The following is a 13,288-nucleotide window of genomic DNA, read 5'->3' as shown; positions in this document are numbered from 1 at the left end:
GGGATCCAAGCCCTTTGGAAAGAGCCTCTCTGCCTGCACAGTGCAGTGGTGTGAGCTTGGACAGGGCCATGAGGCCTGTGGGGGTTACTGAGTCACAGCCCTGCCCAGTGTCCAGCAGTGGCCTTGGCCACCAGGACACGAGGGGACAGCTGTGCTGCCCAAGGCCACCGGCATGGCCGTGCTCCAACCAAGGCCTCGCTCTGGAGCTGACGCTGCGGGAGGGCAGCCCGAGAGTGGATGGCAGGAATGGTGCCATTGGTGGCAGGACAGGCTGGCCTTGCCTGGGGTCAGCCACCAGCTGCGTGCTCAGGGGCCTGCCATGCACTCAGGGCTGTGTGTGTGCCAGCCAGAGCTTGGGCAGCGCTGGAACTTGGGTGGGACTTGGCCTGAGGGCTCAGCTCTCTTTGGGCTCAGCTCTTGGGTGGGACTTGGCCTGAGGGCTCAGCTCTCCCTTCCCTTGGGCTCAGAACTTGCTCTGGGACTTGGCCTGAGGGCTCAGCTCTCCTGTTCCCTTGGCCTCGGAGGGAGCTGCGAGCAGGGGAGGTCCCACCAAGGCTGGGGCTGGTGGTCAGGGGTGCAGGTCCCTGGGAGAAGGGGATGTGTTGTATTGGGAAATCTGCAGGCAGCAGGGACTGGTAAGGGTCAGAGTGTGCAGCAGCAAGAAGGGCCCTGGAAGGGCTGTTCTGGGGGTGCTCAGCCCCTGGAGATGAAGGAGCAGGGCATGTGTTTTGCAGCATGCCAGCACGATGCTGGCAGGAGAGCAGGGGCATGGCTGGGGGCGAAGGAAAGATCCCTTGGCCTTTGGGCACCGCTTGCCCCTTCCCGTAGCGTGTGCCCAGTGCCTGGCCCGCTTCTGTTCCCGGGACCCAGAGTCCCCTCTGTCCCCTGCACCGAGCAAGGGCTCCCGCTGCAAGGCGCTCCCTCCCGAGGCGCTCTGTCCCGGGATGCTCCGGGGCTCCTCGTGCCCAATCCCGGCCATGAGCTCCTCCTGTCCCTCTGGGGATACTCGGGACCCGCAGCGCCTGACCCGCACGTTCCCGCCACGCCCGGTGCACGGGCCGGCTCCGCTCTGCCCCGTAGCCCAGCGCGGTCGGTGCCCGGTTGTGCTCGCACGGCGCCGGCCGCTGCAGGGCCCGGGCCCGGTCCCAGTACCGGTCCCGTTGCTGCCGCAGCCGCCCGGTCCCCGCTCCACGTGCTCGCGCCGCTTCCGGGGGCGCGGCCGGAGGGACAGGGGGCGTGGCCACTGAAAAGAGGGGATGGGCCTCGGGGCGTGGCTATGTAAATAAAGACGTGTCTCGCGCTGTGTGGGCGTGGCCATGCAAATAAAGCCCATATTGGGGGCTCACGGCTCCCTTGAGGGCGTGGTCGGATAAACGTGGGCGTGGCCACGCCGACGGCGGGGGGTGTGGCCGGCGTGCGGCGCTGCGCGCGCGCGGTCGGGGCCCGGCGGCGGCGGCAGCGGGGGGAGGGCGGGAGGGGGTGGGAGAAGCCGGGCCGGGAACGGGCGGAAAGGCTCGGGATTAACGCGGGTTTGCAGCTAATAGAGCCCACAACATCCTGCGCTAAAAAAAAAAAATCCGGAAAAACCCCCCACCCACGAAGCACGAGAGCCGCGGCTGCTGGGAGGTCAAAGGGCGGAGGTGAGGAAGGAGCCGCTTCCCGGTGAGGTGAGAAGGGCCCGGGGTGGGCTGGGGCTGCGCGATCGGCCGTGGGGATAACCCCTCACCACCCGTGCCCTGCCTCGGGCTCCCCTGGCGGGGGCCCGGGGCCGCGCTCCTTCCCCCGCACCCCCGGCCTCCCCTCCGGCCCGCATCCCCGCTTTTACCGGGGCAGGAGCGCGGGATGGGAACGCGGAGAGGGATATTCGGGAAGGGAACGGGGGGAACGCGGGGTGTTTTATTCCGGGGCTTGTCGGTGCCATGAGAATTCTGTGCCGGGGCTCTCGGGGACTGCGCTCGGTGCTGCCCGACCCTGCCCTGCCCATCCCGCGGGGTGATCACCGTCACCTGCCCGGGAATCTGGGCAATATTCGCGAATGGGCAGAGATGGAGGAAGGGTTGGGGCATCAAACCTGCCGAGCGAACAGGGAGAGAGGAGAGAAGGGCTTGATCGCCTCTGCTGCAGGACCAGGAGAGGGTTTTAGGGGAAGGATTACAGGGATGGAACATGTAAAGGGAGCAGTGGGACTGGAGTGAAACACTCCGTGGGTTTGTACAGGTCACTGAGCGCTCCGGAACCACACGGGTTTGGGTTTGCTGCTCTGGGCTTTAGGGAAAGGATTACAGTGATGGAACATGTAAAGGGAATGGTGGGACTGGGAATTAAATACTCCATGGGTTTGTACAGGGTCACTGAGCCCTCCAGAACCAGATGTGTTTGCTGCTCTGGGCTTGAGGGAAAGGATTACAGGGATAGAATATGTAAAGGGAATGGTGGGACTGGGAATTAAATACTCCATGGGTTTGTACAGGTGACTGAGCCCTCTGGAACCAGAGGGCTCTGCTGCCCTGGGTCTCTGGGGACCTGGCTCTGTGCTCACTCAGTTATCTCGCCCCCTGAATCATGAACTGAACTGAACCACAAACCTCTGAACTTTGGGGTTTGCTCAAAATTTAGGAGTCGACTTCCTCGTGTGAGTCAGAATGAACATCTTTACATTATGTGTGATCTAACTACTGAGGGGCTTTTGGAATGCTGAGGCAGTTGTGGGGCTGTGCTGGGGAGAATCCCGAGGAAAGGACTCCAGAACGATTTTGGCCTCAGTGCCAGAATTTCCTGAATGCAGCATCCACGTGTTTTTCCGGGTTGTTGAAAGGCAAACCAAGTTTCTTTTCATTCAAGGGGCAGCGATGAGGCGTGAGCTCCCTCTCTGTGAAAGCAGAGCTGTGAGGGGAGGACTAGGGTGGTAAATTTGGGATTACACGAGCTGTTGTGTAATGCAGAAAGGAGATTAGCTGGGATTGGGAAGAGAGGAAAACACCCCGGGATGTTCCCTGAGCCTGTGGCACAGCTCTGTGTTTCCAGGTACAACTTGGCATGGCTTATTTTTCCAATCAGGATTTAAATATAACATTCCAAAAGAGCCCTGAACAATCAGGCTTTGTCTCAGGAGCATTAAAATAGTATTTTAAGTGTCAGAATCCTGTGATGAATGAATTAGTCAGGCTCTCCCTGAGTTACTCAACACTGTTTTCAGTCAGGGGGTTGCTGGGCCTGTCTGGCGTCAGAGCTTGGATCATTATGCACCAAAAACTCCTTTTTTTTTCCCTCTCTGATGAGAATTTAAAAAGTAGAACAGGTACAGCTCGAGGAACAAAAATAGCATTACCTGCCTGCAGTGGAATGTAGTCGGTGAGGAGCAGCAGCTCCTGGGAATCCTTTCCAGGCCAGGCAGCTGCAGGCACCTTCCTCTTCCTCCCCTTCCCCAGGAGACTCCAGGGGCTCTGGGGGACAGGGGGCACAGTCCCTGTGCCGGGCAGCACGGAGGGATTGCTGGCACACGGGGCTCCTGGGACTGGAGGGAGAGGTGGAAGCAGCTTGCCTTGGCTCTGATATCTGTGATTATAATTCCTCTGAATCCCCTTCTCCCCCTGGTGCAGAGCATTAGAGGGTGAGGAAGAAAGGCTGAAGGAACTGAGCAGTTCTGTGGTGGTGCAGCTGCTATTGCCAGGTCTGGGAGTGTTACTGCTCACATCCAAGATACCAGGGCAGGGAGCAACAGGGAACTGAGGGTGCCTGTCTTGGAGGGAATCTTAATTCATGTCCTCAGGTGAAGACCCAGCTCCAAAGACTCAGAACAGCCTTGGCCTTTTGGCATAACTGGGAAAAAGTAAAGTTCTCCTTTCAGGAAAAGAGTGAATTCAGCTGGAGTGAGAGCATAGTGGGCAGTGGAGAGGGGAGCAGGATTGCAGTTCTTAAATCTGAATTAATCTTGTATGGAGCATTGTGGTGAAGGAATAATAGTTGGTTTGTTTACAAAGGACAATGTTTGAGTCAGACTTCGGGGCTTGCTGCCTCACAGAGGAGTTTTGGGATGGTTTCTCCATCTGGAAGAAAGAGTGCAGTGATTTCCTGGGCCTGGCTTCCTAGCTGCTGGTGATTAGAAAGGAAAATGTTTGGTTGTGTGTGCTGCTGGGGGTGCCCAGTGTCGCTGCTCGGGGCTGGCAGCCCTGGCACTTGGTGTGCTCAGCCCTGCCCTGCTGTGACCCAGAACCTGTGGAAAGCCAATCCCAGGCAGGTGCATCACCTTACAGCTGCTGTGTCCCTCTTTGCAACCCCCAAGATGTGGGAGTGCAGACTCCTGAGCCATGGGAGCTGTCCTGAGCAGAGCTTTGGGGGTTATTTCTGAGGGAACCATGCAGGGCAATGCAAGCTCAGGGCTACGTCTACATTTTTGCTTTTTATTGCATGGATTAATGATCAGAACTGTGGGGTTTCTCTCCCTTTTGTCATCCTGCCTGTGAGGGGATCCCTGGTGATGCCATGCCTGACACCAGAGCTTCCAGAACTCCAGAGTCAGGCTGGAAACAGGGCTGGAGCTCTGGCTGGGTCTGTGTGGAAATGTGTTCCCCAGAGAGCCAAGGGCACACTTCTGGTTCCCTGCCAAATCCACAAGTTGTGGAAACCCTTCACTGAACAGGAACCCAACTGGTGCTGCACCCCAGCCCTCCCTCTGGAACGGGAACACTCCTGGTTTATGTTTCCAAAAGGTGTTTTTGGAAATGATGGTGCTGAAGGGATAAACTGTGTTTGACCCAGCTCTAATTCCAGTCAGTCAGGAAACCCCTGGCAGTGCTGGCTGGGCTTTGCTGCAGGGTGGGTGAAGGTGCTCAGCAGGTGTTTCTGAGGGGTTTTGGAGGGGTTTTCTTCTAGGAGAAGGCAAACAGACCCCGTATGGAGTGTGGGTTTGGAAAATGCAGGGTTCTGTTTAGAGGGTTTACGTGGATGTGGTTTTACCTGGGAAGGGTTTTGGGAAGCTGCTGTCTGCTCCTGGGGCTGGAGCAGGGCTGGCAAAGGAGCTCCAGGTCCTTCCACAGTCAATGTTTGCCCATCTGGGCACCCCTGCAGGTGTTGCTGTCCTCTTTAACTGTCCCTGCCCTGCCAAGCTGCGGGTGAAGCATCTGTGGTGGCACATCCCTTAAAAAGAGGTGCAGAGAAGGTGCAGTTCAGGTATTCAGGCATGGATTTGAGTTTTGAGTTTGTCTGTTTCAGAACTAAACACCAAAGCATGCAGACAGAAGGTGTTTGCCTGCATTAAACAGGCTGGTGTGGGTTTTATATCCTAGTACTGATCATTGACCACCGATGCTGATTTCTGTTCTGAAGGAGAGTTTTGGGGCAGGAAATGTCTCCTGTGCAGGGAGAGGAGCCCCAGCCCTGGAGAAAGGAGCAGGGAAGGAGCTGTGCTCAGCTCAGATCCTGGTTTTCTGAGGTGGAAGATAACTGAGGAAGAGAGTGAATCTCTACTGAATCTCCACTGGCCTCCTTGGGATGGTGAATGGCCCCAGGTGCTTCCCAGGCAAACTTTGCCTCACAAAAGCAGAGCTGGAGCTGGGCATGAATCCTTGAAGTGCTGATTTATCTCCAGCACTCCTGCAGTCAGGGTGATTCGAACCCTGAGGTGTTTCCATTCCTCTTTTGAACAGCAGCAAGGCCACAAAGGGAGGATTAAGATAGAAATCAAACCTGACTGTCAGAGGGCATCAGGGCACACATTATTCTGGGAATGTCCTCATGGCAAAAGGTGGTAAAGGAAAGAACAAAGAGGAAACCTTGATGTGTGGCACCCCCAAAACTGGAGTGTTCAGCACCTTTTGACTCTTGGTGAGCAACTAGTGCTGGTGGCAGGCTACAAAAACAAAGAGCAGCTTTGCAAGCTGTCGTTTCAGGGAGGGATTTCTGTGTGCTCAAAGCATGGACTAAAAAAGACTTGAAAGCTTCAGGAGGCATCTTCGAGGCATGGAAAGTCAGTGATGTTTCTGAAGCCTGGAGGAGAGCGAGCCGTTGGTGTGGGTGGGAGTGGGACAAGGGGAATGGGCAGGAGTGCTGATCCCAAAATCCTGCAGCAGGTGGGACATGGCTGAAAAGAACCTGGCAGGGAGCAGGAGTGCAGAATGGCTGGTGCTGCTTTGCCACAGGTACTCCTTGCCAAGGTGAGCTTGCTCTTTCCAGGATAAGATACCAGGGCTGTTTCTGCCTGCAGAAAAGCAGCTGTGGCCGTGAATCCTCTAAGATTTGAGTTTTATCCAAAGAACAGTCTTGAGTAGGTGCAATTGAAATAAACTCTGAGCCTAAGAAGGTGCCAGTCTGTGATGGATAAATGAATGTACTCAGAGCAGCAGTTAAAGCCTTGTTAATGGGCCTGGGTGTTCTGAGGGGGCTCTGGGGGCTCCCTCACCACTGAAGTGCCAGAACAGACTGTGCACATTCAAGTTGTAAATGACATAAAATAGGCAAGGGCTGCACGTGTGACTCAGGAGTGAGAAATGGGTTTGAGCAATTAAACATGGCCTGAAATGGGGCTGGTGGTGAGGAAGGACAGCGGTGAGGTTGGGGTTCAAGCAAAAATAGCCAGCTGCAGGCATGAGGATAATTGATGAGGTGTAATCCCTAACTAAAGGAACCTGGTGACCTCCTGTGTGTGTGGGAAGGGACAGGTGAAAGTCTGAGTGTGGACATTGCTGGTGGTGGCCTTGGCAGCACTGTGGGAGCAGTGGGACTCCAAGGGCTCCTCCAGCCTCAGCAATCCCATGGCTCCACATGCCCCTCTGGGGCTGGCTGTGCCCCCTGGGAGCAGAAGGGGTTAAACAGCAGGGAGGGGCCCAGGGAAAACCAAACCAAACCCTGTGTGACACCTGTGGACATTTCTGGGACTGCTGAAGAGCAAACTGGACACATTTGTTGATGTGTTGGGAATAACTTGAGCAAAGCTTGCTGTGCTCTGACTGAGGGCTGTGTGCAGAGCCCCCAGAATCCCTGCTGTCCCTGTGTCCCTGCTGTCCCTGTGACTGTCCCTGCTCTGAGGTGCTCTGGGCTGTGTCCTGCCTGTGCTGGGGCAGTGGGACAGGGCTGTCCCTGTGTCCCTGTGACTGTCCCTGCCCGTGCTGGGGCAGTGGGACGGGGCTGTCCCTGTGTCCCTGTGACTGTCACTGCTCTGGGCTGTGTCCCTGCCCATGCTGGGGCAGTGGGACAGGGCTGTCCCTATGTCCCTGTGACTGTCCCTGCCCGTGCTGGGGCAGTGGGACAGGGCTGTCCCTATGTCCCTGTGACTGTCCCTGCCCGTGCTGGGGCAGTGGGACAGGGCTGTCCCTGTGTTCCTGTGACTGTCCCTGCTCTGAGGTGCTCTGGGCTGTGTCCCTGCCCGTGCTGGGGCAGTGGGACAGGGCTGTCCCTGCTGGCAGGATGAGCAGTGCTGTGTCCTTCAGGGCTGCCCAGGGAGCTCTCAGGGCTGTGCCCAAGGGCTCAGCTGCAGTTTGTGTCCTTCACAGGCTTTGCTGGGGACTGGGGGTGGCCTGGGCTCTTTGGTGCTTGTCCATGATATGAGCAGTGCTGGGAGCCTCAGGATGGCACAGACAGACCAAGTGACCATTCCATGAATGACACAGAGCCAGAGGATCCTGGGTTGGGTTGGACAGGGCCTTAAAGCCCATCTTGTTCCATTCCCTGCCATAGCAGGGACAACTTCCACTATCCCAGCTCCAAACCCTGTCCAGCCTGGCCTTGGATAATCCAGGGATTGAGCAGCCACAGCTTCTTCTCTTCCAGGGCCTCTCCGCCCTCACAGGAACAATTCCCAATTCCCAATCTCCCATCCATCCCTGCCCTCTGGCACTGGGAGCCATTCCCTGTGTCCTGTCCCTCCATGCCTTGTCCCCAGTCCCTCTCCAGCTCTCCTGGAGCCCCTCCAGGCCCTGCCAGGGGCTCTGAGCTCTCCCTGGAGCCTTCTCCTCTCCAGGGGAACATTCCCAGCTCTCCAGCCTGGCTCCAGCCCTGCAGCAGCTCCAGCTCCTTGTGCTGTTGGACCCCAAGACTTTGCACAAGTCCAGGCAGATGATCCAAGAGCATTTTGCCAATTTTTGTACTTCAGACAAGAGGCTTGGGCTGAGATGTTGACCCTGCTCTGATGGAGAGGATTAGGAAAGAGCATGAGTAGAATTACTACCTGTAGTAGAAAGGGAAGAGCATTGCAGGTCTGTGCTGGATGGGCTGTGTACACAAGGAGTGGAGGATGGATGGAGTCCCTGGTGTGTGTGCCTGGCCCTGGGCTGGCTGCAGGGCCAGCAGAGGGGAAGGTGGCACTGCCCAGCTGGGGTTCCTGGGGTGCCCTCAGCTGTAACTGCTCGGGGCTGTTGCATCAGGCTCTGCTGTTTTCAGGAGAAAGCCATTCCCCAGGCACTTGTGGAGCGGCTGCATGGATAAACAAAGAGGAGGAGATTGTTCCAAAGGGATCACGTGGATGCTTTGTGTCAGCGTTTGCCAGGGCAGGCTCCCTGTGCCTCCTGAGCGTGGCCAGGAGAGCTCCAAGAGCAGCCTGGGGACACTGCAGCCACCCTGGGGACACTGCAGCCAGACAGGAGTGCCCCAAGAGCAGCCTGGGGACCCTGCAGCCACCCTGGGGACACTGCAGGTGGCCAGGGGTGCCCCAAGAGCAGCCTGGGGACCCTGCAGCCAGCCTGGGGTGCCCCAAGAGCAGCCTGGGGACACTGCAGCCAGCCTGGGGACCCTGCAGCCAGCCTGGAGCTCGTGTGCCAGGGGCTCCCAGAGCCAAGGGACCCTGGCTTTGCTCAGCAGTCCTGGTGGCTCTCTGCTGGCTGTAACCCCTGAGACAGGGACAGTGTCCTGGGGACAGGATTTCCCCGGCTTAGCTGGGGTTTATTTTGAGCTGCAGCTCTGGAGTTGGTTTGGTGCACACAGGGTTATCCCTGGGGTCCCCTTCCTGAGCAAATTGCTGCAGCTGGAAAAGCCTTCTGAGGCTGCTGTCTGTCTGTGGGCACCCTTCTGAGGCTGCTGTCTGTCTGCCTGTGGGCACCCTTCTGAGGCTGCTGTCTGTCTGCCTGTGGGCACCCTTCTGAGGCTGCTGTCTGTCTGCCTGTGGGCACCCTTCTGAGGCTGCTGTCTGTCTGCCTGTGGGCACCCTTCTGGGGCTGCTGTCTGTCTGTGGGCACCCTTCTGGGGCTGCTGTCTGTCTGTGGGCACCCTTCTGAGGCTGCTGTCTGTCTGTGGGCACCCTTCTGAGGCTGCTGTCTGTCTGTGGGCACCCTTCTGAGGCTGCTGTCTGTCTGTGGGCACCCTTCTGGGGCTGCTCTCTGCCTGTGGGCACCCCTGAGCTGCCCTGTGTCCCTTGTGGGGTGAGGAGGAGGAGCAGGAGTGCTCAGTGCAGCGTGAGGATGGATTTACACCCTGATTCCATTCCATTCCCCATTCCAACACACGGTTTCCTGTTTCACACTGAAACAGGGCACTGAGGATGGGGATCCCAGGATGGTGTTTCCCTCTGTGCATCACATCCTGTTTGCTGGGACTGGGTGATCCTTCAGGTTCCTTCCTGCCCAGACCATTCTGGGATTCTGTGCCTGTGGAGGGGATCATTCCCAACTGTGCAGGTGGGGCAAGAACTGTAATGGAGAAGAAGGGCTTGGGAAATGTGTCCTTGTATTTGGAATCTCTGTTCTTCTCTGTTTCCTTGTGTTTGGATGATCTGTGCAAGGGAGCTTCCCTTGGCTGCATGCAACAAGAGGAGTGAACTTTGAAATTGTGTTTTTTCTAAATTTGGGCATTTTCTCTTTTTGTCACAAATCCCAAACTTCTGTGCTTCGTGGCTCTGATGTGGGATGTCCTGTCCTGTCTCATCATCCACAGCAAGTTGTTGTCTGGTGCTGCTGGGAGTATTTTGGGAAGGAAGAAAGGATAGAAACCACATTCAGTGAATTACTTCCTAAGCAGGAGCGAACTGAGGTTCTTCTCTTGTGGCAGAAACGTTTAAAAATGTCCTGAAAACCCTTTTGGAAAGTGATTCTTGAATGTCAGCCCCTGTTTTGGGAGCAGATAACTTTATCTGACATGTAGAGATTACTGAAGTGTTCTCTTTAAATCTTCCTTGTTGTTGCTACTCCAGCTTTTCAAGAGATGTTAATAATGAGTGAAATGCCACTTATAAAACGGGGTCTGTTCCAGACAACCTCTGAAATTTTAAACTCAAACTATGAATGAATGTTGTAGAGGGAGGAAAAGAGGCAAGAGCAAGTGGGGTAAAACTGGCAAAGTCATGCAGGACAGGTAAAATGAAGAAAGTTTGCACATTTTGGGGGTTGAAATTTGGCTCAAAAACTTGTGTCAGCCTTTCAGCCCCAGAGCTGCACTGGGGGAGTGCACTCAGCAATGTCATTTTCTGCCTTCTGAATATGGAAAGTGCCCCTTGTGTGAACGGGAATCCATTGAGGACTCAGAGCTGTTCCGGAGCCTTGTTCCTACACAGGGCTGGGGTTAACCCTTCACAGCCAGGCCTTGTTCCTACACAGGGCTGGGGTTAAACCCCTTACAGCCAGGCCTTGTTCCTACACAGGGCTGGAGCTAACCCCTTACAGCCAGGCCTTGTTCCTATATAGGGCTGGGATTAACCCTTTACAGCCAGACCTTGTTCCTGACAGCACTGCTGGGATTAACCCCTTACAGCCAGGCCTTGTTCCTGACAGCACTGCTGGGGTTAACCCCTTACAGCCAGGCCTTGTTCCTGAGGCAGGGCTGGGATTAACCCCTTACAGCCAGGCCTTGTTCCTACACAGGGCTGGGGTTAACCCTTTACAGCCAGGCCTTGTTCCTGACAGCACTGCTGGGGTTAACCCCTTACAGCCAGGCCTTGTTCCTACTCAGGGCTGGGGTTAACCCCTTACAGCCAGGTCTTGTTCCTATATAGGGCTGGGATTAACCCTTTACAGCCAGACCTTGTTCCTGACAGCACTGCTGGGATTAACCCCTTACAGCCAGGCCTTGTTCCTGACAGCACTGCTGGGGTTAACCCCTTACAGCCAGGCCTTGTTCCTGAGGCAGGGCTGGGATTAACCCCTTACAGCCAGGCCTTGTTCCTACACAGGGCTGGGGTTAACCCTTTACAGCCAGGCCTTGTTCCTGACAGCACTGCTGGGGTTAACCCCTTACAGCCAGGCCTTGTTCCTACTCAGGGCTGGGGTTAACCCCTTACAGCCAGGTCTTGTTCCTATATAGGGCTGGGATTAACCCTTTACAGCCAGACCTTGTTCCTGACAGCACTGCTGGGATTAACCCCTTACAGCCAGGCCTTGTTCCTACACAAGGCTGGGATTAACCCCTTACAGCCAGGCCTTGTTCCTACACAGCACTGCTGGGATTAACCCCTTACAGCCTGCAGCCTGCCCAGGGTGGTGCATGGCTGGGATTTTCCCATAGGAAGTGCTCTGTTCCTCGTGACCTCCGTGTCCTCTGGCAGCACAAAGCCCCTCATTCTTCCCATGGGAATGCCAGGGGAGAGCAGGACCTTGGTGTTAGAGCCCATTGTGCAGCTTTTCTCTGAAGGAGCTTGTCTGGAGCCAGGCTCTTGTTTTCCCACCTCTGAAGTCCCGAGGAATGTTCCCTGGCCCCTGCTGAGGAGAGGAGAGCTGGGTTCTGAGCTCTGTGCCTCCCTCCCTGCCCTCCTCCCTCTGTGGACAGTGGGGTTTGGGAGCTCCCATGGCAGTGAGAGCTCTGGGTGATCACTCACAGCATCAGAGCCCTGAGCCACCTCTGGGGCCAAACAGAGGGCAAGGAAATCCAGCTGCTTTTCTGGGGTTTGAGCAATCCATCGTCCATTTTCTGCATCTGCAGGGAGCTGAGATTTCCCTTGTGCTGGGCTGTCTGTGCTGCTGGCTTTGGGCACTGCTGGGGAGGGCTGGGAGCTGTTTGCAGCCTGTGGATCAGCCTGTGGGTTTGTGATGGCTCCTTGTTGGGGAAGATGGAACAGGAAAGCCTTATCAATGTGATTGTCTGGCAAATGATTTAGAGAATATAGAAACTATAAGCAAGATTGAAATGAAAGCAAGCTCTGAGATCCCTCAGTTACTGAACAACTGGAAAACAATGGTGTGGCTGGACTGAAGGTGATCAAACAACACCCTCTGCCTGCAGACAGCTCCAAGGGTCAGAGCAGACCCCACCAGCTTGGCAGAAGGGACCCAAAGAGGAGATTTTAGGGTTTAAGATGTAACACAGGATGGTAATGTAATGATTCTTATAGGCTGTATGTAAATGCTGTAGGATTTGTATCTTGTACTAGATTGGTTAGTGAGAATCAGAATATTCAACACGAAAATTTATTGTATTGTAACAGGAACTTCGCTCTCTTACTCTCTTATGCTCTTATCATCTCATCCTCTCTCACCCTCTCACCCTCTCTCCCCCTCTCTTCTCTCGTGCCTGCTCTGATCTGTGGCTGGCAGCTCCCAGCAGGCCCCTGCAGCCAGGCCCTTTGCAATAAACCCCAAATTCCCAAAGGCCCCTGCACCCAGGCCCTTTGCAATAAACCCCAAGTTCCATGACCTGTTTTCAGAGATCTCTGGTCTCTGTCCATCCTGACCATCCTACCCCCCCCATTCTCCTACAGCTCCTTTGCTCTGTGTGAGCTGGGAGGAGCCCAGAGGTGAGGGAGCCACCTGTAACCCCTCCCTGTGTCACAGCATGCCAAGGAGGCACTGTCCTGCCTGCAGCCTCCTTCCTGCCTCACTGGGGTATTTTCTGTGACCCTGTCGAAGGGAGGAATGGTGAATCTGGCTCCATGTTCTCAGAAGGCTAACTTATTGTTTGATGATTTATATTATATTAAAAAACACTATACTAAAGAATACAGAAAGGATACAGACAGAATGCTAAAAAGATAGTGAAAACTCTGACTCCTTCCAGAGTCCTGACACAGCCTGACCATGATTGGCCAATGAGTCAAAACAATTCACATGAAACCAATCAAAGAACCGCCTGTTGGTAAACAATGTCCAAACCACATTCCAAAGCAGCAAAACACAGGAGAAGCAAATGAGATAATATTGTTTTCCTTTTTCTCTGAGGCTTCGCAGAGTCCCAGGAGAAGACTCCTGGGCAAGGGATTTTTCTAGAAAATATGATGGTGACAGGTCATGATCTGAGCTGGAGCCCAGGGCAGATGTGTCACTTCCAGCAGGAATCTGAGGAGCTCTGCTGTCAGTCCTGCTGCTCCCACGTGTTCTGGGGCAGCTCTGAAGGCAGGAGATGCTCTGATCCCCCAGGAGCCTGTGTGGGATTGATGGGT

General features: G+C 55.4%; 1 protein-coding gene across 3 annotated transcripts in view; it reads left to right on the top strand.

Moving 5' to 3' along the window:
- Window positions 1-1,467: 1,467 nt before the first annotated feature.
- Window positions 1,468-13,288, top strand: part of SCAP (SREBF chaperone) — a 60,896-nt gene continuing 49,075 nt past the window's right edge. For 2 of the 3 annotated variants that reach the window (XM_077178716.1, XM_054628341.2), the window contains exon 1: window positions 1,468-1,667. The gene's annotated coding sequence lies outside the window, so the exon portion shown is untranslated. The remainder of the gene's footprint in view (window positions 1,668-13,288) is intronic. The other variant, XM_077178676.1, reaches the window with a different exon arrangement.

Source organism: Agelaius phoeniceus, chromosome 1 (assembly GCF_051311805.1).
Source record: "Agelaius phoeniceus isolate bAgePho1 chromosome 1, bAgePho1.hap1, whole genome shotgun sequence".
In the NCBI taxonomy this organism is placed as follows: domain Eukaryota; kingdom Metazoa; phylum Chordata; class Aves; order Passeriformes; family Icteridae; genus Agelaius; species Agelaius phoeniceus.
Note: the sequence above shows the minus strand (reverse complement) of the source record. Positions and strands in the feature narration are given on the sequence as shown.